The following is a 3,624-nucleotide window of genomic DNA, read 5'->3' as shown; positions in this document are numbered from 1 at the left end:
CCTGTGTGTCTTCTGAGTTGAATATGGATGTAGCTCAGTTGGTAGAGCATGGCATTTGCAACGCCAGGGTTGTGGGTTCGATTCCAGTATAAAAAATAAAAAAAATAATGTATGCACTCACTAACTGTAAGTCGCTCTGGATAAGAGCGTCTACTAAATGACTAAAATGTAAAAAATGTAAATATCAACTTTGACTGCCACACCCTCCACCTCTTCCAACTGCCCTGCAGGGGAGCAGTACAACCACCAGGAGAGTACTTGCACGTGAACATACAGTATGTATGCACACGAAATTATGTGCAGAGAGTTGCACTAATGACAAATGGTTTCTTTCTCCTGAAATAATATTATCACATACTGGTAGAATTCAAGTATTGTTGTTTATAGAGTTATTGGACAATGCAATTGTCACAAGTTTAATTGATTATACGAAAGCACCCTATCTACAGAATACCCAGAGCCATACATGTTTAATGTACCCAAATGACTTCTGTATTTGGAAAGAAAAGGGAACAGGCGGCCAAAACGGTTAACGTTATTCAGGATCTTTGGGACTTCCGGATGGAGGACCCAGACAAAACCCGCACACGGCTGGTGCGAGGTCACGTGATGGTTGACAGGATCAGGTCACGTGATTGCATCTGTTGACGATTGTATCTGCATTTGCACAATGAATTCGGCCTTGAACGGTGTCTGGTGCAATGTCATCACTTCAGTAACTGGCATTTACTGAGCAAAAATACACAGGGCTGTCAACAACACATCCCCAGGCTAACGAATGTAACTTCGGGTGTTTAGGCAAAAGTAAACGGAGAGGAAATGTGAAGCCATCGTTTTAATAAAGGAGGAATTTTATACGCCGACTAAGGACAGCCCATGAAGTTAACATACCGAACCTTGCTTTTATAAGGTAAGGTTGCCTTGCATTTGGAATTATTCAATTAGGTTTCATAAAACTGTATTTAATAGTTGTTCTGAGACTGAAATAAATGAAATATCAGAAAGCAAACGTTATTTTAGGGAATTATTTGTTTTGGACCTGCTTCGTCAGTATTAGGGATTGGGGGTCGTTTGTCCTGTCATTTAGGCCAAATAATTCGGTTGGACCAATAACCGTGAAGACAGGAGGGCGTAATATCTATGAAAAATACAGACGTATTATTTGCGTTACATCTATGATGTTCATATCAAGACCAACATCATCACTTGGATGTTTAGCTTAGTTTAGTCAGCAACTGACGTTCAAATTTCACATAAACGACAAATCGTATATAATCTAACTGCATCAGCATTGCATTTGTAAATGCATGTAGTTAATGCCCTTTATCTATCCCCTATACAATGATTTAAAATAAAACATTAATAGCTTAATTCTAGTCCTTAGACAGAGTATTTGTTGATTAAATGAATTTGGGCCTAATATTAGGTCATGAAAGAGATGCATTCATCTTTGAGATTAATGACACTGCTTTTTCTATCGTACATTCGTCTTTAATTAGCTCTACAGCACATGCACTTTAGCATGAAGACACTGCCTCTGAGACAGTTTTATTCCCTACCTTCCTCACCCAGTTAACAATTATTATTATTATTATTAGTAGTAGTAGTAGTAGTAGTATTCTGGTGTGACCCTCCGCATGTGACACAAGCAGACACACTGACCATTGGCAAGAAGCACAAAGGTTGATTCTTGTTTATAACTACCCTTTCACAGAGGGACCCTATTTCTTTGAGGCCAGTCACAACAGCAGGCCCTTTGTCTAAACAGAAAGACGTTATCGGATTTATAGCAACTGAGGATAAAGATGCCTTATATTTCAAAAGGAAATGACCTGCCTTGCCTTCACACACAGTGAATGTAGTGGTGATATAGGTCTTGGTGGTGGTGAATGATATGACAGGCGGTTGTCATCTGTCCGCAGCAGACAGTTTATTGTTGCTCTCCAAGGCTGTTGAAACACAGTGTCGGGGCCATTGAAGTAGAATGACAGGAAAGAGTATGGCTCACAACTGGATAATAACCTTTTTACACCCCTCGAGTGCAGCCGGGCTGAGCCGAGCTGTACTGCACTGGCCCAGTTCTGCATCAAACATACACTACATGACCAGAAGTATGTGGACACCTGCTCGTCGAACATCTCATTCCAAAATCATGGGCATTAATATGGAGTTGGTCCCCCCTTTGCTGCTATAACAGCCTCCACTCTTCTGGGAAGGCTTTCCACTAGATGTTGGAACATTGCTGCGGGGACTTGCTTTCATTCAGTCACAAGAGCATTAGTGAGGTCGGGCACTGATGTTGGGTGATTAGGCCTGGCTCGCAGTCGGCGTTCCAATTCATCCCAAAGGTGTTCGATGGGGTCAAGTTCTATGCATTGGGGCAGGTAGCGTTCTCCTGGCATCTGCCAAAACCAGATTTGTCTGTCGGACTGCCAGATGGTGAAGCGTGATTCATCACTCCAAAAAACGCATTTCCACTGCTCCAGAGTCCAATGGCGATGAGCTTTACACCACTCCAGTCGACGCTTGCCATTGCACATGGTGATCTTAAGCTTGTGTGCGGCTGCTTGGCCATGGAAACACATTTCATGAAGCTCCTGACGAACAGTTCTTGTGCTGACGTTTGGAACTCGGTAGTGAGTGTTGCAACCGAGGACAGACAATTTTTTTAGCGCTTCAGCACTTGGCGGTCCCGTTCTGTGAGCTTGTGTGGCCTACCACTTCGTGGCTGAGCCGTTGTTGCTCCTAGAGGTTTCCACTTCACAATAACAGCACGTACAGTTGACCGGGGCAGCTCTAGCAGTGCAGAAATTTGACGAACTGACTTGTTGGAAAGGTGGCATCCTATGATGGTGCAACGTTGAAAGTCAATGAGCTCTTCAGTAAGGCCATTCTACTGCCAATGTTTGTCTATGGAGATTGCATGGTGGTGTGCTCGATTTTATACACCTGTCAGCAACGGGTGTGACTAAAATAGCCAAATCCACTAATTTGAAGGGATGTCTACATACTTTTGTATGTATAGTGTAGTTGCCAGAACAGTGCGGTTCAGGTCACGATAGTATGAAAACGGTATAATAGCTAAGGACGGCCAAACACCAGAATGAAATCCAATCAAATGTTATTTGTCACGTGCCGAATACAACAGGTGTAGACTTTACCCTGAAATGCTTACTTACGAGCCCTTTCCCAACAATGCAGAGTTAAAATGTAAGAGAATTAGAAGAAGAAAAAAAGAATGGTAACACAATAAATAACAATAACGAGGATATATACAAGGAGTACTGGTACTGAGTCAATGTGCAGGGTTATGAGGTAGTTGAGGTAATTGAGGTAATACCGTATGTACATGTGGGTAGGGGTAAAAGTGACTAGGCAGTCAGGATAGATAATAAACAGAGTAGCAGCAGCGTGTGTGTGTTTGAGTGTGCATAGAGTCACTGCAAGGGAGTCCGTGCAAAACAGGGTCAATACAAATAGTCCGGGTAGCCATTTGACTGACTGTTCAGCAGTCTTATGGCTTGTGGGTAGAAGCTGTTCAGGAGCCTTTTGGTCACAGACTTGGCGCTCCAATACTGCTTGCCGTGCGGTAGCAGAGTGAAGTCTATGGCTTGGGTGGCTGGA

The 3,624-nt window shown here is 42.9% G+C and overlaps 1 protein-coding gene across 1 annotated transcript in view; it reads left to right on the top strand.

The window, feature by feature from the left end:
- Positions 1–682: 682 nt before the first annotated feature.
- LOC121551148 (phospholipid-transporting ATPase ABCA3-like) overlaps positions 683–3,624 on the top strand; it is a 67,091-nt gene continuing 64,149 nt past the window's right edge. Inside the window, exon 1 of the mRNA XM_045210921.1 lies at positions 683–910. The gene's annotated coding sequence lies outside the window, so the exon portion shown is untranslated. The remainder of the gene's footprint in view (positions 911–3,624) is intronic.

The sequence above is a fragment of the Coregonus clupeaformis genome, chromosome 35, assembly GCF_020615455.1.
Source record: "Coregonus clupeaformis isolate EN_2021a chromosome 35, ASM2061545v1, whole genome shotgun sequence".
Classification (NCBI taxonomy): Eukaryota; Metazoa; Chordata; class Actinopteri; order Salmoniformes; family Salmonidae; genus Coregonus; species Coregonus clupeaformis.
This window is presented reverse-complemented; position numbering and strand designations above follow the sequence as displayed.